Genomic DNA, 22,852 nt, shown 5'->3' with positions numbered 1-22,852 from the left:
ATGCCAATTATTGCAAAAAATAGCACCAATTCCAGCAAGACAGTCAAGTATTTGTCATAACTCTGTTCTTAAAATCAAGTTGGCTGTTCTTAATCAAGCTCCATGTTGAATCTATTAATTTTCCAGTTATCAGCAAAATTTCTAATTGGCTTTGATAAAAAGAATGACAATCCACATAGATCAAAGAAATTCATATAACTAGTCTTTTAAAAATATGTGCTGGAAAGACCATAAGCTCCACATTACTGACAGGGCTGATCTGTCAGCTTTACAAATTACCGTTTAGATTTTTTTAAATAAATGAGTAAAATAGGATTCCTTTTTTTCCCTTATTATCAAGAATCCATTTGGGAAACTTTAGTTTTGTTTTCACATATTGTGAGATATCTCCTTCCAAACAGTAATAGGGAGATAACTTGTGTTTTTTTGTAGCTATGATTCTAAGGGTTCTCTGATGCTTTGGTGTCTCACTTCAGTCTACCCAAAGCTCAGATGAGCATAAAGCATATGTAAGGTACATTGAAACAATGACCTGCACAAGGTCCCAAAAGAAAAAAGAAGCATCTACATACCATTTCACTGCTGTGTGCTTTCACCATCATCTTCTCTTTTTGCTTAGTGGAGTAGGTAACAAAACTGCTTGACCAGAAAGCAAAGTCACAAGTCATCTGTTCTTTATGTAAATTTTTTCTTGCCGTTCTCTTAGCAGAATTTGAAGAAAACTTAGTTCTGAAGTAAAAACAAAATGACTGACCTAAAATGTCAATGCACCTTACATGACTGGATTTAAATAGTGAAATTATGCAGACACTTCTTAGTACTTAGGCACTCAAATTAGTATACGGTGGAAATGCCAGCAAAAATGCGAGTTCTTGTCCTGTTTACTTTCTGTGATTGAAATACTCCATAACCTTTGCTGAAACCTTTCAGCAAATTGTCTGAGTTTAGCTTCCATTTCCTCAGTGATCATTCAGCATATATGTTTCCCTCTGCTCATTGCAGCCTGCAGAAACTGGTTCATTTATCATTCTGCAAAACTGGAGGTATGATCCAAATCCTTTTTATATACATATATATATATATATAAGTTTCATACCTGCTGAGCTATTCAATAGCAATACCATTTTGCTGGATTTATTCTTAAAAACAAGTAATCCCTCCAAAAAGATGGCTGCTATTTTATGCTAGTATTGACATTTTTTAGTAGAGAGACTTTCTCTTTCTCTCCTTTCTCCAGTATACATTGGCTCAATTAAGCAGTAGGAATTCATGAATCGTAGTCTTTCGTCACTAAGTATCTTTCCCTGAAGTTCACCACTTGTGAAATAGGGCTAGTATTTCCCTACTCTGTGAGAAAAGAAGCAGACAATAAAGCGATCTTCAGCCATGTTCTTTGTATAGTGTAAAGTATTATATAAAATTTACTTTTATTGTTAGAATCATCAATATGAGTGGACAAAAAAAGATTGTTATGTGATGTTTATAGTTTTATCCCAGTGACAGTCTATTGGAGTACTGGGTACTTCAAAACCTATACATAAGGTGATGTACATAAATGAGCTAGTAAACGCTATTAAATATGACAATAAATGTATTTGCTTTTTATACTAAGTTTGGTTCCAAATCTTAGCTAGGCTAAGATTATTATTTTTATAACAATACAGATAAATTTTAACATAATCATTTTTGACAGCCATTATATGATCAGACGATCTCATAAATTGATGATGTATCACTTCAAATTTCCATAGGAAGCTCCCATTTTTTATTACATTGTGTCCTTCTGGTGCTGAGCATAATTCAGTGGAATGACACAGTGAAATTAAACAATGATCTGCTGATTTGCTGCTAAAAATTGAAATTTTGTGACCAGCAGATAACTGCTTGTGGTCCCTATGACACTTTTATGTGGATGCAGTGATAAGGAGAGGAGCGTTGAAACAGACTGTCCATGTCGGGCAGGCTCTGTCCTCTTGCTCTGTGAGTCTTACCCACCCCGTCATTGCCTTTTGTTAACAGCGCCTGTTCTTCTGGCTTCTTGGTTCTTGTTTTGTTTCCTAAATCCCTTGCTTATGTCAAAAGCATCTCATTGGTTTTAGATTTCTTTGATTTTAACTTTAATGCGTGTCTTACTGTTCCGTAAACAGTCATCCCAGAAATTCACTGTGCTTGGGAGGTAAACTGTGGAAATTAAAAATGTATTTCCTGTCACTTCAGTATTTCTGTCGAAAAGACAGGTGTAGAATATCTGAGCTGAGAATATAGTTCTGTTGTAGCTATTGTATAAGGTTGTACCAAAAGAGACGACTGGAGGGATAGGTAGTATATTTTATTACGCCAGATGGTATAGCTGGAATATATATTGAAGCTGTGGGGTATTCTATCTTTTTGTCAGGTCTAACAAGCCATCTCCAAAACAGGTCAGCACCTAAGCAGCAGCAGAAGATATTAGCACAGGAGAACTAAGAGACAAGTAGCCCATGTTAGAAGAAAAGTAAACCAGGTATTTAGCATGTGTTTGGCAAGATTGTTAAGTTACAGATATGAGTAGTGGCTGTTCTTTATAGATGTTGGGTCAAGTTTTGCTGTTACTGCAGTGAGGGCTGTTCCTGGAGATAAGAACTGTGCTAGCGGGGAGGTGGTTTGTGTGGTGTAGTTTGTGGAGAGTGTCTCCTGTGTTGGGGAGAAAACCCACTCTTAGGGACACAGATTTCAAGCATGGTTTCTATGAATATAGTCTTTGACTTTTCAATGGCAAGTACTCTGTGTACGGTAGGTTTGCAAGAGGCTTTTTTGCTTATGACTCCGGGAGAACCTGTTGCTGGAATAGAAAATGAAGGATACGGTTGCACAGTTTTTCTTGGAGCTGTCAGAGAAGGGCTTTGGTGTCTGGCTTTTCACATGGAGAACGGGGAAGTCTTCCTTAGATTCACTGTAGAAGCTCCCTCTTGACTTCCGTGCGTGTTAAAGAGTCTGGTTAGCCTGCTGATGTAACGCAGCCTATTACTGCGGTAGCTTCTCCTTTGACTTCTGGTTTAAGTTTAATTACTTGGGTTTTGAGCCTTTGGAACTATATAAATTTTTGTTCCAAGGATGAGAAGTTGCTGAGAGTGAAATACTTTCTAGTCAGAAAGCCATCGCTGGCTCTACGTGTCTTTTTAGCCTACTTAATCCCCTACACAGTCACGAAATGGGGCTAAAGAACTGCATGGGCCTGTGGCAAGGGAAGAATTTAATTCTGAACGTGCCACAGGGATATCAGACATTTTCTGTAAGATAAGTGATATGAATTTCCTGGCTTCCTTTCTGATCTCTCTTAACGGTGGATTTTACCTTATTTAGAATCACAGGCATTTTATTTGTGCAATGTATAACCTTGCAAACATCAAGAAAAAACACTCCACTCATAAAATAGATCTTGAGATCATGAATGGGAATGGGCAAGAGGATTCACCCTAGATCGTTATGGAACCAAACACTCTACAATACTAATTATGTATTTATTATATATAAGACATTATTATATATTAAAAATATGCTTGTAGTGCACAGGCATATTTTTAACCTAGGGAAGACCTTCATAAAGTGCTTTTCACAGACTCTGCAGTTTTAGGTCTGCTTAAAATGGTGGGAAGCCATTGTGGTGTTCTTTCATATTAAGGGAGCTGATCTGTGAATCACTGCTCTCCGAAATCAGCTTCTCATTAGCACTGCATGTTGATGAAACTGCTGTTATTTAAGATACAGCTTACCCGCTATATTGTCTTATAAATAATAATAATAAATTATATAGAGATTATGGAGAGATTAGATGCATTTCCACACAGCAGTGTGAATATTGACTCTGGAAAGCTCTCTCTACCAGACTAGAAACATGCAATTTAGTTGTAGTCTCAGAGGTAAACACTGGTATTTGAACAGTGCTCAGAAGGCATAATTAAGTGTTTTAGTGGCTCTGTGCTGGTGTAGGTTCAACAATTACTGTTGAGTTCTCATGGTGAAAAGGAAAGCTTTTTCTCCTTCAGAAAATATTTAGCATTTAAAATGTGAGAATCATATTGCACCGCAGACTGATGCAGTAGGCTTCAATATATATGGTATTCTTTTGCATACAGAAGTTTGAATTACAATGAAGCTTTGATTGAGATATAGTATATAACATGTTATATATATAACATTGAGATAATTTTGACTTTCTCAAATATCTATCAAAACGTGGCCGGTAATATTATGTGATGGAAATCTGTATTTCCTAGAGTGAAAAAAATACTGGGATATCAACAGATGAAGAGCATCTGAAAGAGAAACATTCTTTCAGTTTTGTGATTGAACAGTGCTCAAATAAAAGACCTCATGCAAGTACTGTATCAGCCCATCCTTTTCATTCTCAAACAACATCTTTGTTCTACATAGACTAATAATATACGCATACTGAGGGCAGAATTTGGCTCTTAAACTCAGTATGCAAGATGATCTGTATGGGGAGAGAGAGAGTGATCCCAGAGATGCAATGAATACAGGAGAATTATGGCAAATTATATTTCATAAATATTTCAAGTAGAAAATTATTTGGTATATTACATATATGTTGTAGTAAAAATTAGAATTTTGATTCCTTTCAGTGAGAGCGAGAGTGGTTTTTGGCTGGAGCTGTGGGTGCTAGGGTGTCACACATGCTTCTGACCTTCAACCAGCATCCTGGAAATCAGCCCAGGTGCCGTTGTGAACACTTTTTTTCAAGGCTAGTTTTCTCATTCCAAATTAAGGGTTAAAAAAAAAAAAGTGTGTGCAAATGAACAGCACCTTCATTGCTGTTCTCATTTCCTCGAATCCAGATATTATACACTTTGCACCTTCAGCTGACTAGCTTTTCTAAAGACTTCCTTGTCGGCTGTGCTTAGCTACTCAGAAAAGTCCAGAGGCTTCCACTGCTAATCTCAATTTAATATCATTTATTTGTAGTCTTTTCAAAAACATTCTGGTGGTCTTTAATGCTCTGTTGTCTATCTACATTCAATTTCAAATCAATGCGGTTTTTGTCCAGGGGTGGGTGAAAATGCTTTTCTTGAAGAAAGTCTGACTGATACAGAAGTCTGCTAAATCCTACTGCTAAGAGCACTGATTAGCATACAGCCGCAAGCTTGGTGGTACCCACGTTCTCTGTACAACTTCTCTGGACGGAGACTTTGTTTGCTAGATCCTAGAAAGTGTTCTGCATCCTCATGAGAGCATGATTTACTGTAGTAAGTGGTCCTAATACTATTAGTGTATTTAAATATTCAGTATGAAAGCACCTGTATGGTCATCTTGGAAGCTTTCCGTGTACTGTGTTCTGTATCAGGCGGGAAGCAGAAGCAACATCATGTGTTTGGTTTACAGAAAATCCCAAGAAAATGTTTTGAGATATTTTAACAGCCCTCGGCCTTGCAAGGAATCATAACCAGGGGACATAGTCCCTTCCCCCCCACCTCCCCCCATCAGATTTCTGCTCTGTCCACACGTCAGGTCTCCTTGTTAGATTATCTTCTTGCGGGAAGGAGGAGGAGTTCTTTCTCCAGCCGCTGCCTGCCTCCCGGTGTCACGCATGGGACCCAGCAGGAGAACAGGAAGCATCAAAAGGCTGGATGAGCGACTGCATGCTCTGAGGGGCCACAGGGTGTGAATTATCTTTTATTGAGTCTGAAATAGCTCTGTTATATGTAATCTTGCCTTTGGCAACTGTAAGGCCTAAATACTTATATGCAGAACCCCTTCATTAAAAATGAGAGGTTGGATTTCCAATAAATATTTTTTCCAGAACACGTTATTACCTACTGTTTCATGAGTTGAAAGAAGCCAGTATCTTCACAGTTAAATAAAATGTTACTTCTGACACATGCAGCAGATCATGATTTTGAAATGCTTGAAAGCAGATAAAGTTATTTCTAGGTCCTGTATTTTCTATAGCGAGCATAATTAACTCTGTCTGTCTTCAAAACCATCAACTAATACTTAATGCAAGGGAAGTGCTGAACGTTCTTTATAGAACCCAACAGCCTACGTTTTCAAAGTGAACCAACCTCTGAAAATTTAGGAGATGCTAAAAATGAGGATGTTGGTTCTATAGCAGAGAGTATATTTCCATGTCCACTTTCTCAGTTTGGCAGGATAAGTATTCCGTAATTTGCTTGGTGTGATGAAAGCTGGCTCATCTTATTTCAGTCTCCTGAAACCGATGTCTGTTCCAGACTGCAAAGCATGCTCTAGGGCTTGAAATTCAAGGACGATATGCGCGTGATGTATTGGAATTATCTTCAAGTATGCAACCGTAACTGTTATACTGGTCGATGTTTATCTGGTCCCCGGCGTAGCACAATTTGACAAGCAGCGGTGGTGAGAGAACGCCAGTGTGTGCTTCACCTACCTGAACCCAACCTCATGTGCAGCTAGTCACATCCTGAGAGGTCTTTTAACCTACAGATCATCTTATTTATGCTAGACTGAGTAAACATGAATTTACTGCATCTCAGTAGTAATTATGGAATCCAAAATCCCTGGCTGTCTGAAATTGCACCTTATTTCTACTAGGGATGGAGAGTTTAATGAAATTGTTTAGCAGATGAAGCATTAGAGAGATCCCTTTAGCTAAAATGAATGGCTTTAATACTGTTCTTTTGAGATAGAAGGGAGCAAGTATACCGAAAGGCATCATGTTTAATCTCATCATTTTCATGTACTAAAGGCTTTCATGAGTTATTAGGTGAAGCTATTTGAATGGAAAATGTGTACATAACAGATGAATATTTCAGTCAAGTGTGTTACTTAGTTCTTTAGAGTGCACCGTTGCTTATGATCCTGACCAGAACGATGGATGCACTCAAAAGGGTTAAGCTGAAACTATTATTATATGAATCACATTCACTTACCAAAATCAAATTGCATTGGAAACAGCTGAAATGAATAGAATGTTAGAAGTATTTTGCACATAAATAAATGAAGCTAATCTTATAGTGTGCTTTTCTCTAACACTACAAGAGCCATTTTTGTGTTAGAGAGAAAATATAACTTCCTTTGAACAGCTGGGAAAACATGACAGAGTACTTCAGCATTTCTGAAAGCTACAAAATCCACTTTTTGCACTTAGCAAGTGAAGTGAAATTTCTGCAATTACTTTTGCACCAGCTCTGGCAAGTCAGCGTGTTGGTCTAGCATTGCCGGCATCTGTGTCTCCCATCAGTGATAAATATGAAATGTGGACTGTAGTGGCACCTGAGAGTAAATCTGAGCTGCAGAGCAGGGCAGTATGGACATACCCACAGCCACGCTCCGCGTATGTAACTGTGGCAGTACACGAACCCTGTCTGCATGGTGATGGATGTGGATTATTAAAGCAAGCCATGTAGTAGCAGCAGCTGCCATGCTTGATTGATTTAACAGCAGACTGAACAAAACATTTGGGAGTATATGTGAAGATGTGTGCTTTGACAGAGGCTGTGTATAGATGCTATAGCTTCGACCATCTGAAATCAATTAATGCACTGGTAGATCTGTAGAGCAGGATGACAAATACCTCAGGAGAACAGGAGAACCTTTCTCGTAGCAGAAACAGGACCAGAATGTATATAAAGAAGCTGTGATTCAGTTTCTGTTGCTTTCCAGTGTTTTCGATATGTTCTTATATTGACACAAAATAACATCTTTACAGGGTAATATATTTCCTTTAACATTACCCATCCATTCTCTTCCTTCTCGCTTTGCAGCAGCTGACTTCTTTGCAATAGTATATACTTTTACTGTGGGCAGTGGAAGGCACAGCAGACTGACCCACCTCTGCACAAATAGGCCACAAGTCGTATGTACAGAACCAGGTTTTATCTAGTATTTAAAGTCTCAGAAGAATATCTTACTTATTACATCAGATCATGTCATTTTATTGGAGAGAACTATGAGCTTTTTATTCTGTGCTTCCTAACTATCAGTTTTAAGATTATATTGTCCCCTTACTGGTATTCTTCTCTGAAAACAAATCTCCCTTCTGCCTACTCTCTTTTCACAGAAGCGTAAATCATGTTTCTGTTTTTAAGGCACTTAAGCTTTGCACTTAAACCTGTGTTGCATGTGAAGAATTTAGGATTATTTTCTACTGGTTTAAAGCCCTTTCCCCTCTGGTGACATCATGGTGTGGGGGAACATGGTTAAAAGTTCGTCTTGTATAAAAAATTAATTTTCTTTCATTGGTGACAGGAAGCACCATATTCATAACTCACAGCAGTTTGATTATTGCATGGCATGGCTCTAGAGCAGCTTTAAAATGATCCCTAACCTAGAGTTAGTCTGATGTTAGGTGTGCCCGGTCAAAGCTGAGGAGGGGGTGGTATGCACAAAACGCATCTATTTGTTTTGGTTCCATCATTTGGTTAAAAGAAAAACATCTCCGTTGCTTCTTTCCGCACATTCTTGCCTCTTGAGTGTTTCCTGTGACGGATGATTTTCTCCTTAATTATATCTCACATTGAACACTTTCTTTTGGAATGATTAATTCTGTAGTATTTTACCATGGTATTATTAATATGTGTTCACAGTGTAACATGATTATCTATAATATATGCAAGGCCAGAATATAGGTTGAACAGAGCTGGCAAAAGATAGAGACTGAAAGTACAGACAGAAACAGATTGAGTGGGGAAGGGTGAGGTAGAGTCTCGGAGGAAGCACAAGGGTTCCAGTTCTCTGAGTAAATACAGAAATACTTGGAAAAGCAAGCTGTGCTCAAAGCAAAATACCAAAGGATCCAGACTATGCGATCTTCCAACCAAAAGGACTGCAAAATGGATCACTTATATAATTGTTTCTTAATATCAAATAACATAAACTAGTGACCCTTTTCTGTTTTTATTCTGAGAGAAAAGCAGATTGTTGTTACAGAAGATTCCTGTTTACTTTTAATAAAGAGCATACAGCTTTTGCCCTGCACTTTGTGGCAGTGGGAAGTGAGGAAGGGATGAATGTTTTAACCTGAGAAGAAAAAAAAGTCTTTCTGTTGCCTCAGAATGATCCAAATGAAAGTAGGATTTCTAAAATGACAGGCAAAAAAGCTTTACTTTTTATCCATCTAAAAATTAGAATCTGTATCAGGATTCATTAGGTTTTAAATGTTTCCTCCTTTTATGGTTTCTTTACATGTTTCTTTGTGTGAGTAATAGTTTTGGTTTGCAAACTTGTGAAAAAGTTATGTCATATTTTTATAATTTCTTTGAAAAACAGTGTAGAACAGATTGATCCTTGATGTTTTTCCATGGAAGTCAGTGGAGTGATGCCATGAGTGAACCAAGGCTCTCTCTTAGCTCACAGGGATATTGAAGGGTAAGAAACACTTAAACTATCAAGCAAACAGGAAGTCCAGGGTGCAATGTTTGCAATAAAGCTTCCTGGGAAAAACATACAAAATAAGAGTAAAATGCTCTGTTGTCTACCTTATCTCTGATTTAAAAAAAAAAAAAAAAAAAATACAGACAACCACCACCAAGCCTGAAACAGTCTCTACGTGTTAAAGGAAGGGTATATTATGAAAACTCATCTCACTACTAGCTATTTATTCAGTTAACTGGATTAGCCTCTGAATATCAGTTTAAAATAAAAGCTTTGTATTACAAACCTCTTAAAGTTTATTGCCAGCCCTTCTAGGACCTTCTAGGTTTAATTCTGGAAACTTCACTTTTTTATCCACAAGAGAACTGATAGAAGTGAGATGGTAAATAGCAGTAGGCTAGGGCTTGTTAGTACGACATGACTGCATCAGTAGGAGTAGAACTGTATGAATATAATTCAGAAGAAAGGCAACTGAAGTTAAGAAAGGTGATTTCTGCCAATGCTAGCTACAGAAAGACATGGGTCTACTCTTCGTGGTTTATATGACTCTGACTTCCTATAGCGGGTGGCGTACGTGGGATGTAAAGTCTGTCTTCAGCTGTTTTGTCTTGTTGGCAAAGGTCCATTATTCCAACTGGGTTAGGGCTCTTCTAGTCCCAGTTTACTCCTAGCTGTCTACTGGAGCCATTGTCACCTTTAGGATTTCAAAACAGCTTTTTTTTTTTTTTTTTTTTTTTTTTAAAGTCATCCATCATAGCAAAGGAGACTAATGCACTCCAGCAATTAAATGCAGACCAATGGCATAATTCAGCACATCCTAAAAGATGCTTCTGAGGTGGAAAGCCATACAAACACAGCATTTCAAGGTGTTCATTACTCCTAAGGGCAAATACTTATTATAATATACGCATAATGCTTACTGATCTGAGGGGTTGCCCATGAATCTGTCTGCAGTAGAAACAGAATTAGTGCTAACCAATGCGTAGTTTTTAAGCTGTTTAAAAGAATGAGCCCTAATAGAGACAGGTAGTGTTAGTAACACCTACGATGACAGTAACTGCCCTTTGGGGTAGGAAGAGGAATAGACTAACCCTTCTGGTGTTTGCACAGAATATTATGGGCATGTGTGCACCGTAGCTGCCTCTGGCCACTGTTTGTCGAAGGCATTTCCACATGCGTATTGTCAGTCTTTTAGCAGTAACTCAGAAGCAGTGTTTAAAATAAGAATCTATGGGACCTCCCTCTTTTCTCTATTTCTCTTTCTATTTGCTGAAACTACTCACAGCATAGAAGCAGATTGTAGGAAATTATATTGTTGCCGCCTTTGATGTTGACCTCTCTATAAGGTCAACAAGTCTAGCTACATTTTGTTTTTATTTTTGCATGTGGAATAAAACCATCATCGTATGAAGTGTATGCCCAATCTAACAAAAGAAAGCATCTCTAGAGAAATAAAATCCTGTCAGCTTTGTGCGTAACAGCTCTGTCTTTAAAAGCTTTTACAAATATCCGAGTCTTTTTTTTTTCTTTGCCTGTCAAAGTACTGGCATATGCAGAATGTAGATGCTTGTATTTATTATGCATTTGCTCTGTTTTCTCCAACTGTTTAAATTGTTTTGTCACTTCTTCGGCTTTTGTTACATGTTATCCCTCTTATTGTTTATTCCCAACTTTATAGCCAAATAAAACATCAGAATATTATTGTGGAGAACTAGCACAGATGGTTCAAGTCCAGGGCTCAGCACATGGCTCCAAGACATGTTCAGAGGGCCGGGAGGAGGAAATGTCACTCTTGTGCTACAGAGCATTTGCTCAGCCGCTCCTTGAAAGCTTCTTCCTCCATATGGCCCTATGCAGCCTATCTTTTTCCTGAACACTGGGAGAGTGGGACTGGAAGCCTCGCCTCAGCTGTGTTTTCCTCCCCTTGGACATGCTGCCTGTTCGTTTATGGTAGTACAATGTCTTTTCCATCCTCTGTGAGGAAATTTAATGGGTTCGGATGAAAAGAAGCCTGTTAACTACAGGCGAAGGGCTGGGGGTTGTATTTCTGTACGATTTCCTTTCAAAAGCGCGTGAATAACCTTAGTGGATTTGGCCCTCTGGCAGATTAAGCTGACTAGACGTTTAGATACCACCTTTTTTTAGCACATGCAGAACAAATTCCATGCAAGGCTACAAGGAGAATTTTGCACAAGGCACTAGTGTTTCATCAAAAAACATGTGTGTTTTATGATGTGGATTTGGAAAGAAAACTTGCATTCCTTAATTGAAAATCACAGAATTCATACTGCTTTTGTTACTGGAAAATTTCTTTACTTTGTGAAATAAGCCACTGAAATGCAGCCTTTTTTGCTGAATAGGGGATGAAGGATGTTTGCTTTTTTTGCTTCAACTTTGCCTGCTGTCCTCATTTATCATTTATAAAGCTGTGAAATTCAGTTAAATCGTTTTAGTCATCTCTTGGCCGCAGAAAGCATGTAACTTGTAGATATAAAGAATTATGAATTTGTAGAAAAGTTAAATATTAGCTTTGTAAGTGTTACAGCCTTTTTGCAATCAGAGATTCACTCAGTTTTCCAGTGCTCCCAGAGTGATTGATTAATATTTCTTTAAAGACTAAAATCAAAGAATGCAAGAGAGGATTGATGAGCTTTCAAAAGAGCAAAGAAGCTCCCAGAAATACCTTTCAATTTTATTCCTTCTCTTTGGCACACTGAAATCTTGTTGAAATAATTGGGAGATTTGCCTTTCATAGACTTGTGCATGTCTATTGAACTAGGTTATGTATTATGAGCAGAATCCCAAGAGAAAACACCAAAATTAACTTAGAAGCAGCCATTATTTTTCTTGGTAAGATTCCTGAGGAAATGTATTTTCCCAGTTCTGAACAGTGCAGCCTTTAGTCGAAAGGCTTTTATTTGAGGGCAGGGCAGGTGTGAGTCCTGCCACTCACTGTAGGACTGAGCTAGCCATACTCTTAAGCAGCCAATAAGTGGCACCATCTTTGCCAGTAAGCTGTTTGGAGAAAATTAACGGGAAACATTATCTGTTAGGAAAGGCAAATGCAGCAAAATACAGCTGTATATAGCACGATAGTGCCTCAGAATTTATATACTAGAAGAAAATTCTGCGTGTTCCTGTCCTTGCATTGTTCAAATGCTATTGTTATTACAGATACTGGAGTAGGTGAATTATATGGCTATAGGTGTTTGTTAATACTAAGCTATACTTGACATGTAACTGTTGTTCTGCATGTTGGGTGCTCTCAACCATACGTTTGTTGAAGCCATCACTTCATAACACAGTGTCCTGCAACAATCTCAGTTTAGGATTACTCCTGCTACCCACTTTTTTGTTTCTGTCTCTGTGCATAGCATGCAGTCCCTCCGTTATTGCTTTTCTTTTAGGTCAGAGTAGTACTCTAATCACAGTACGATCCCCCAGATAGTTGCACCAGCACAGCTGGTGGTGTGGATCCGTAGTTAGTCAAAAATAAGTGGTGGAAGGTACTGCTTTTAAGTCACTAAGCCTTGATTGATACCCAGCTTTCATAATATGAAACCACAGCTTGAAGGAGCTATCTTAGCAGCTAATTATATTAATCATTAATGATGTTCACAGTTGCATTTCATCCAAAATGAAGTCCGTGTCATATATAAATCCTACTTGAAGGGCAGACAGATCTTGAGCAGTTATGAGACTCCTGCTAGCCTTCCGTGTCTAGAGGATATTCAATGCTAGAAGTAGCCAGAAGCCAAAAGAGATGGTTCACATATGGCAGTAAATCAGTCAAAAATGATTCAGTCAAGAATGTTTTGAGAAAATATGATGGGATAAAATATATAGTTTTGGTAAATGGCATCACAAAAGTATTCACTAACCATAGATCACACAGATTTACAGCCAATACTTGAAGGACTGCAGCCTAATGCAGTCTGACCTGTGGATGACAAACTCTGCTCTTCTAGTGGATTGGAATAATAATATAATGAGAAAAATTTCCTTTAATGTAAAGCATATGTTCAGAGCGATACATGTAAAAAGTATTGTATATATCCAGAAACCATTAAACCAGAAGCACTCCGAGAGCTTATGATTGCCCAAGAGTGGGTCAGAAATGTAAACTTCCAGCAACTTTCCCCTTAAATAATGTCGGAAGAATTTTCCACTTTTTTCTTCTTTCCCTTTTCACAATGTTAATGCTTCCGTGAATTTCCGATGAGATCTGCTTAAGCGGTGGAGAGTTCTAACTTAGCAGGGGACAAATTGGGAATAGCACAATCATTAATCACAAAGCAAGAGCCCTGGGCATGGCGTCAAAGTGCATCATCTGCCAAAGAGTTTTCTGCAGATTACTTGATAACGATATTAAGATTGATCTCACAGTACTTATCTTTAAGGTGACGTGAGCTGACCTACTTTTAAAGGGGGTTAATGTGTAATTTCACTGTAGCAAATAGAGATGTTGGTCTATGTAATGTAATTTACTAATGGGATTCAAAACATGCACAATCTTGACTCTCTTTGGGGAAGAAAGTGTGATCCATTCACTTTGTCAGTCCTCTTTTCTATGGAGAAGAATCATTTTTGCAGAGGTCAGTTTTCAGATATTATTACTACACTGAAGAAATCTGGTGCATGAGAAAGATGTAAAGAGCCATTACGCTAAACAGCATACTGTAAAACAATGCCTGATCCTACTTGCCTCCCCCCGCGCCCCCAATCTAAATAGCCAAGCAAGTTGGAGAGGAAAGTGTTATCAGCCCTTTTGTAAAAATGAAGCATGGAGGCAGAGAGAGCTGCTCCCACAAAGTTGACTCCATCTCCGCACCCACCCTGTGTTTAGTCTCGTCTCTTCTGTCAGGACCCGCGGGGAGTGCTGGGCATCGAAGAGGGAGGCTGAGGAAGGCCTGCTCCCTGAGGAACGGGGCATGCAGAGGTGGAGCTGAGCTCCAGGCTCTTTGTCAACACGAGCGCTGTACTTAGGTAATTCAACCAGTAGCTCTCCAGTGGCTGTACAGTAAGACCTTCAGTCTTTCTTAACAGAATTTGTGAGCTACCTTTGATCCTACCAGTGAATATATGCTAGGCTGTCTGGGTAGTTCCCTGACTGTGCGCTTGAACGTTAGGCCCTTGAAAACCTTTGCATGCATAAAAGTGCTTAAACAAGCATTCATGCAGAAGAAGTATGAATATTTGAAAAGTGGGCTCATCATCTCCTTGAAGAATGATTTGATTGCTGTGTCACTAACATAGCCCTGACTTGAATTTCCAGAACTGGATGCCACAGTAAGCTGTAGTTGACCTAGATTAATTAGACTTATTTATACTTGTCTACATTTTAAAAAGAACTCTGATGTTTGTGATATTTTTTCTTTTCTTTCTACTGAACGGTTAGATGACAGTTTGTTTTTACAAATACTATATTAATCTGAAATGGTTTCATTTTTAATCCAACATAATCATATATTTTTCTGTACTCCCAAGGTTTTAATTGTAAAGTACATTTAATACTTGCTTTCCAAGAGGCAAGTGTGAACTGACTGCTAAACCAAGGCAGGCATCCTCTGCCCTGACTTTTATTTGGAAGTCAGGACAACTATAACTTAAGGTGTTGATCTGGATATACAGTCTTCAGATTTGATCCTATCCTCAGATTTGGTTATGTTCTTTTTGCTTGTTCATCTTCGTTTCTTGTTACTGTATTCTTATTATCCATCCTTCTTGTCACCACAATAGCTTAGAAAGTACAAGCTATGGAGTTGGAGCTCAGATGTAGGTGAAGGTCAGCAGTCAGTCAGTGACTGCAGCCCCTTAACCACTCAAATGGGCGTACGTGCCTACAGAAATGCATGTACATGTTCAGGTTTTTGACATGGAACATGTTCATGCCATTCCTGTTTGAGGAACTCCAAATACCTGGAAAAGCAAGCATAAAAACCGTAGGAAAGTAACAAATGTAGGCCCCCCCCCCCCCCGTAAATGTTATTTCTCAAGCTATGGCCTGCAAAGAACTACATGATCAGATGGATCTGGCCTCTACTTTGTATTTTCTGTTATCTTTCATTATGTGCATACATTCATACATATTTTTGATCTGTCCGAGTTGCATATCATACAAACCATTATCACTAATGTTCAAAATGAAGTATCTAGCTGTAAATACAAGACTAATGGAAAACTAGGAAGAACCAGCCTATGTCAGTACCTGTTTTATGCTCCACACAGAACTCTAAGGTGATTGAGGAAGTCACAGAAGCTGGAGATGCTAAGTTTTATCACAAAGTGAAAGTCATTGGGAAAGGTGAGAGTGGAGGACCACGTGAATGTTAAGTTGTGAACACCCATGTAGTAAGCAAAAAGGCAGAGAAGCACATAGCAGAACAGAATGAGACAGAAAAGAAGTAAAAATGATGAAAGGAGATCACCTAATGATCTTTTTCCAAAGTAAAATATATACTTTATGAAGATAACCAACAGTATGCCAAGGTTACTGCACAATATCAATGTTTGTTCTTGATGCTACATGCATGTTATATAAAAATTACGTAGGTAGAATTTTCCAGTCTGTGGCCTGGAGGCAAGTACACCACAAACCCCAAAGGGCAGAGAAATCTGCCTGGGGGAGAGAGTCTTGTAATTAAAATGTAGCTCGCACTGGTAAAAAACAAAATCCTCTGAACGTCTTTTTGAAGAACACAGCACGTAATCATAGAAGCTTTCTGGCATTGTCTCCCGCATTATATCAGGAATGTGTAGTTTCTGGTCAGATTGGATTCGTGCAGTAACCGTGGTTATATAAAGCTGCCACATGACTGCTGTGTGGTTTCCTGTAACTGTTGACTAGAGCTTATGTAATTTATTTCAAGCAAAGTTTATTACTGTAGTTTGAAGTAAATCATCTATGGGACATACTCCGTGTTAGCCATGCGGTGGCACTGTATTTCTGTGCTGACCTCTATTGCGTATCGTATCAAGTCCACCTGCAAACGTGCATCTTTTCAAAGTTGTGCTTCTTTGCAGCGTGAGGGTGCTCAGGGCACAACGCTTTCTGTGCTAGAACAGAGCTGCCCAAACGAGAGGAGCAAAAGCAGGTCCAGTGGCAGTAACCAGGGTCAGCCAAGAGTCTAAATGGCCAGGTGAGTCCGTGGTCAGGAGGCCGCTCCGAGGCTGCCATGGCCCAAGACCAGCCACAGCACAGCTACCAAATAGCTCAGCAAGGGCCCAGGGCAAGGCGCTGAGCTTACGTGCAGCTCCCGGACCAGTGGACCCTTGGCTGTGTGGCTGGACGCCTCAGATGAGGTTCATAAAGGTATTGAAAGCCTGTTGTCTGTCAGGCACAGACACTAACGCTCCTTGTAGAAGCTAGTAGTTTGTCCATGTAGGGCTCTTTTTTATGAAGACAGTAGTTCCTCTTACCTCATTAGAGGGCCTCGCTCCTGCTAGATCTTAAGTCCCTGCTGCAATGCATGGAAGGTTGTAAATATTTATTTTAATATGGACAATATCTGAAATATCTGAACAATTTTAGCCTAGGTGTTAAATCAGAAACACAGTGTGGAAAATTTTACATTTAAGATTGAAAATATTTTATACAGTTAAGAACTAGATTTTTATAAAAGAAAGTGTTAAGTAAAGAAGAAGGCGTTGATGTTATTTATAGTAGTCATAGCAACATAATTCTTGCTTTTGTACCATTCAGGCCTTTAGGGATTTGAGGGGAGGGAAGAGAGGGCAGGATTTTTTTTCAAGAACAAAGTTTGCTCCAGCTTAGATTGTCTGTGCTTTGCTGTAGCTTTTCTGTCATTTTATCAGCCAAGTACCTGGTTACTTTAACATAATCACATCATGCTAGCAGGGGTAGCATCAGGGAAGACAACAGGCCTGATGGAGCAGTTTCACAAATGCGGGTTGAGCAGTTAGTCCCCTGCTGTTATTTGCAGGATAAATTCTGAGAGGCCCAGTTCCTCCCAGCCGTTCTGTAAGAGCACTCGGATGCCTGAACCGCGGTTAAAGCCGTGGTCTGTGGGCCGCGAACCTGAAGTTACAATGCTTATCATTTTAACAGTTAAACTTGTTTGGGACCTAGGCCAAAATAATTTTGCAACAAAATACTATTTTATTTAAATAAGAAGCCTAACTCTAAAGAGTTTGTGATTATTTTTGAGGAACATAGGGAGTATATTCTGAGTCAGACCTGGTTTCAGTTGCTGCCTGAAGGAAGAACTGAAATGACTTCCTAAGGCTCCATCAGGTTGCGGCAGGCATCATATATGGGCCCTGATAGACACGTTTGTTGTTGTCTGCTAGCGCTTGGCATCTTTGCATTTGTGCTTGTGAATCCGATAGCGTTTTGCAGCAGACCTAGCTTTGTAGCTTTCTGAAAGTCAGTGGTACTCCTCTGATTTACCAGAATCTCCGCTTGCTCCTTGTTCAACACCCTGCTCCCCAAGGCAGCTCTTTATCTATGCTACTTACTTGAGTTCTCCATGCAAAATAAAACTCAGTGGCTTATGGAGAAAAAAAAAATGCCCTGTTTGAAAACTGATCTCCTGCTGCCACCTGCAGACACAGCGAAGGAGTCTCGGGATTAGCCTACAGTCTTGCTAGCGTTCACGCGTTACAGGTTCTCTTTCTGCACGTTTTTTCCTGGGCGTCTGCTGCCGAGGCGAGGCGGTGGGCGACGTTGCCGTGGGATCCGGCAGCGTGCTTGCGAGGGGCAGTGGGGAAGCGTGTGGGGTGCCTGGGTGCAGCTCTGGGCAGCGGCGAGGCGGTGGAGAGGAGCTGGCTGCGGAAGGGGAGAGGCTAGTTTGATTTTGGTTACCACAGAAATGGAGAGCTCTAAAATATGCGTCTGGAGGCAAACAGAATTTCAAGAAGGCAAACTATTAATTGGGCATATATTTAAAGATATTAAATAGATGAATAGAGGATAGACATTCCAAGCTCCAGACGTTTTTTTTTATTCTACTCTCTATTAAACATTGCACTTCAGCGTCTAGCAATGCAAAAAAGAATAAATGTGTATTCCTGGCACATCCTGTTAGGCGTATGGTTAGAGAAAACTGTATGAAAGTACAACGCTGCTCATGAATTACTCCGTAAACAACTTTCCTCTTCTTGGAACGTTCCACGTGGTGCTGCGAGAGCCAGCACATTCCTTACACCGTAGTCAGGGTAAAAACGGAGAAAATAAATCTCAGTGAGAAATCCAGCCTTACGAATGATATTTAAAAAGAATATTAAGTTGGTTGCCAGTTGTATTTTAAATTCTAAAAATGAATAAATAAGCTTTTTATTTTGTAAAACAAAACAATTTTCGTACGAAATGTTGTAATTCTTTGTGTGTTCTGATCTGTAATATGAAATTTGTACCATAATTAGTAGAGTAAAGCTTACTGTAAATGAGAATTAGTTTGGTAATTGTTACTCGAAATAAAATGCGTTATCATCATTCCTATTGATAATTGAAATTCTGATTATTGTTCTAATTGGTAAAACAACAGAAAAAATAATATTTCAGCATCCATCCTTTTGATAAAGAATTTGAAATTTTCTGTTTCAATAGGGACAATCATATTAAAATGTCTCCTTTTTCCAAATTCCATCAAATGAAAAGGTCACTGTTTGCTTTGACTCATCAGACTGTTTTAATTTTTTTAAATGTACTTTAATGTGAAAAAAGAGGTAAAGCTGGTTTAAAATAGTTAGCTAGTGTAAAAATTTAATGAAATATTTAAAATATTTAATTTCAACTTAAGTAAAAATGTTCTTAAGTCAGTACTTGTATATTAAGATTTTTAAGTTCTGCTCTATGCCAAATAGATTAATTTGTCAGATGTGTTTTCCCTTTTCCGATTTTGAACCAAAGAATTGTGTCTTTTACCCAGTTGGTGGCATGAGCTTATGTTATCATCAGTCATTTCAAGAAAGACTTAAAACAATTTGAATCTAGCCCACGTTCTTTAAACCCATCAAACGCAAAATTTAAAAAGTATTTTTCTTTAATCTCTTTTAGATGACGCAACATATAGCTTAATGTGATCTGATTTGGGAGAAAAAAGGAAAAACCTACTACTGTTGCTACATTTGTACATTGGTCCTGATGTTTCCGCCTGTGTGTGTTTAAGCTTCTCATTTTGCCACTGTGGCTTAGTTTATGTAAGGGCTGACGTGCAGTATGTGGTTTCCCTTCCGTGCTTTTCATTAGTTCAGTAGACGTTTCTCTGTGTTTCTCGCAGCGAGAGCAGCGTGATGTATTGTTAAGATCTGGGGTCCTGTTATTAAAAAAAAATAAAACCTATAAAACCCTGTTATTAAGCAATCTGTTCAGCTGCGTTATTAAACCATAGAAACACCAAGCGTTCTCGGGGCGAAGCAGTTTCTCAGCCTCCTGACAAGCGTGTGTCGTACCAGTTGCTGTCCTTCTGAGCTGTGCTTGTTGCACGTGTGGCAGCTGTGGTCGGGGGTCACTTCAGCTGGCGTCACCGCAGGAGCAGCTCTCCTAAGCCAGGAGTGCCTGCTAGGGCACGGCACAGCACGGCCCGGCCCGGCATGGCTGCTCTAAGCTGGAAAACACTTGATGGAATATGGTGCATGGCACAGACTGTGCTTACAGGTGGTGCTGTGTGCTGTCTGCCAGTATGGAGCTGTGCGTGGCTTTGGACGGGATTTTCAAAACTGGCACAAAATATGTATTACCGATTTCCGTTTTCTTTTGAACTCAGCTGCTGGACACGTTCTGCATAGTTTATGTGAAATGATAAAGTGTACTTTATCATTTGTTAGTGGTTTGTAAATCATTGTACATGCATGATGCAGTAATTTTTCTTTGATGGCTTTTCACAAAGGCAGCACTTTCCAAACGCTTATCAAGAAGAGGAAAACTGTCCGTTCCTGTACGCCTCGTTTTTTATGAGCACCGAGGAGGAGGCTGTGAGTCGGTAGGAGTGCTGTGGGGTATAGCTGACCAGCGCACTCGGATCAGCTAGGCAAAGACTGGGAATGCTTTGCCGTACACCTAAATAAAAGCCATTCAGATTTCTTAACAATTCTAAACCATTTTCACCCAAGAAATGCTTATGATTACAGAATAGGAATAAAATACTGCCACCACAACTGTTATAGGTATCTTCTTGTCTTGTGAACATGAAATCTTAAGCAAGAAGAAACTTGGCTGTTTTAATTGGCTGGATGCAAAAGAACCAGATTTTCAAAGGTATTTAAATAGAAATTTAAGAATATTTAAGTGTAATGCCTTTTGAGGCATTATTAGGATTTTCAGAAGCAGCCAGGGGCTTACCCAGCACCGCTCGCTGAGGGAGTGCCAGGCAGGTTGGCCTAGATCCTTACAGGTAAATACACTGAGGTGTAAAAGCTCAAAGGTGCCTAGCTTGAGGACTTAGCTACCAAAATGGCCTTTAAGTCCCATCAGCCTCAAAAGAACATGCTTAGGGGCTGTCTAGCTTCAGTGAGCACCGTTTCGCTTGTGCTGGCTGTGGGGACCGCTTGGGCAGCCCCGCGACAGCCGAGGGCCCAGCCCGCGGTGCTCCGTACGTCGCTGCTCCTCACGTCGCTGCTCCTCGTGTCCCGCTCGTTGTGCCGGGGGAGGCGTGGAGGCCTCCCGGGGAGACGCAGCACGCTGTGTCCACACGGACCTGCTGCTTAATGCGCACACCGGACATGCTTGTCACCTTTCAGTTCCTCCCTGCGCGCACCCCTTTCCCATCCAATTTTTGTGCAGCAGCGTTTCCACAGCTAATTAAACAAGACTGGGACAAGATTCGTGGCTGTGCAGTGAGCGCCGGCCACGCACGCAGGCAGCTCACGCGTGGGGAGGTTCTCGGTGTCAGGGCTCATGAGCTGGCAGACGCAGAGTGGAAAATGCTGATTTATACTCCGTGCGGGTCATTGCAAGCAAGGATACTGTGCATGTAGTCCGTGCTGCTTGTTATTTTTTTAAACACAGAGCTGTCTATGTTTGCGTCCAGTGCCATCTAGTGGACTGTAGGGTTTTTTTTTTGGGTAGATAATGTTCATGTTGTTCCAAAAAAGAAATTATAGGCCTGTATATTTATACGCATAGGTATCAGTATTGCTTTCTGTACACTGCTCTGTCCTTCAGGAGTAATTCATCTGCACATATTTTATGCTCAATTCTGAAGTTTAGTGTAGATATAATTTACAAGTTGAAAGACATCATAGAAGAATAAGCAGAACTATACAAATACAAGTAGACTGTGTGGTGAATCTTTGTCTTTTCCTTTAATGGAGTATTCTGGGATAGAGCATAATTTTTTTAACCTTTATACATTGTACAGTTGTTTGTTTGAACTTGGAAGTACTGCCAAGTGCTGTATCTTATTCCGCCTGCATCTTTCTATGTCAGTGATGGAAAAACTGTATTCTCCCATCCAGAGAATTTTGTGTGTTTTGAACTCATGATAAGAGCACTGTTTCACATTTTAAAATGATAATCTAGACCCCTTCTTTCTTTTCTCCAGACCACTGGTGGCATTTCCTCACTGTTCAAGGATTCCCAAGTAAGTAAAAAAAATCTTCTTTTTTGTTGTTTTAAACTCCTGAGTTTATGTTGATAAAGTAGTGTGGGCAAATATCATGTAACGCCTCAAGGTTTGTGTGTAAAGCGTGTGGTCTGTTATATAAGTACAGCAGGATTATTTCAGCTAGTTTGGTGCACGCGTAAGCCTTCACATGCTCCTTTGGAGGCCTTTCTGCATCTGGGCCTTGGGCTGGTGAGTGCTGAAGGCCCATGGTTGTTTTTGGCGTGAATTGCTCACCATATATGAGAATTTACCATCCAGCCTTTTGTGCTTAAAAATGACTTCCGATAGGCTTTAAAGGGCCAGCCTTCCTACGACTGTTGTGTTGCGCCCTGTGGCCATTCCCGCTACAATACTATCGTCTCCTGCTGTTTTCGAGCGTTACAGGGATGCTGGGGAGCTTGCGCTGCAGTGACTCTGTGCTGATTTGGGCAGGCTGAGCCCACAAAGTGCGCTGAAGCGATAGCTGGCACAGCGGACAGGACGTGCAGTTGGTTTTGGGTTTTCAAAGCGGGCCGTTTTCCCCGTGTCCGCGCACGCTCCTGACAGGTTGCATACGAGACCTCTGGCCGAGCTGCTCTTCGGTGCGCACTGAAGGTCTGCGCTGGCTCCGAGGGCGCAGAGGGAGAGCAATGATAAATGCTTATTGTGTTTGGACCTGGCAACCTTTGTTTGAAACGTACCAAATATGTATTTTAGAAAAGATGTTTGAAAATACCCTGGCATTTGCTAATGAAACGGAAGCAAATTGGCAGCCCTGAGAGGGTTCCTTTTCTGCACTTGTGTGCGAATGTAGTAAGCTCGCTCCAAGGAAGGTCTCTGCTGTCTCAGTGTTTGTCAGTTTATTACTGATGGTGGAATAAACAATGATGTTTCCTAGGCTTTTTAAGAGGGAGCCTGCAGAGCTCTGTGTTAGCCTTTTAGATGCATTGAATTATCTA

The 22,852-nt window shown here is 39.9% G+C and overlaps 1 long non-coding RNA gene across 2 annotated transcripts in view; it reads left to right on the top strand.

Moving 5' to 3' along the window:
- Positions 1–22,852, top strand: part of LOC135328512 (uncharacterized) — a 112,943-nt gene that overhangs the window by 88,060 nt on the left and 2,031 nt on the right. For both annotated transcript variants that reach the window (XR_010389477.1, XR_010389476.1), the window contains one exon: positions 21,852–21,890. This is a non-coding gene — a long non-coding RNA (uncharacterized LOC135328512). The remainder of the gene's footprint in view (positions 1–21,851; positions 21,891–22,852) is intronic.

Source organism: Dromaius novaehollandiae, chromosome 5, assembly GCF_036370855.1.
Source record: "Dromaius novaehollandiae isolate bDroNov1 chromosome 5, bDroNov1.hap1, whole genome shotgun sequence".
NCBI lineage: Eukaryota > Metazoa > Chordata > Aves > Casuariiformes > Dromaiidae > Dromaius > Dromaius novaehollandiae.
This window is presented reverse-complemented; position numbering and strand designations above follow the sequence as displayed.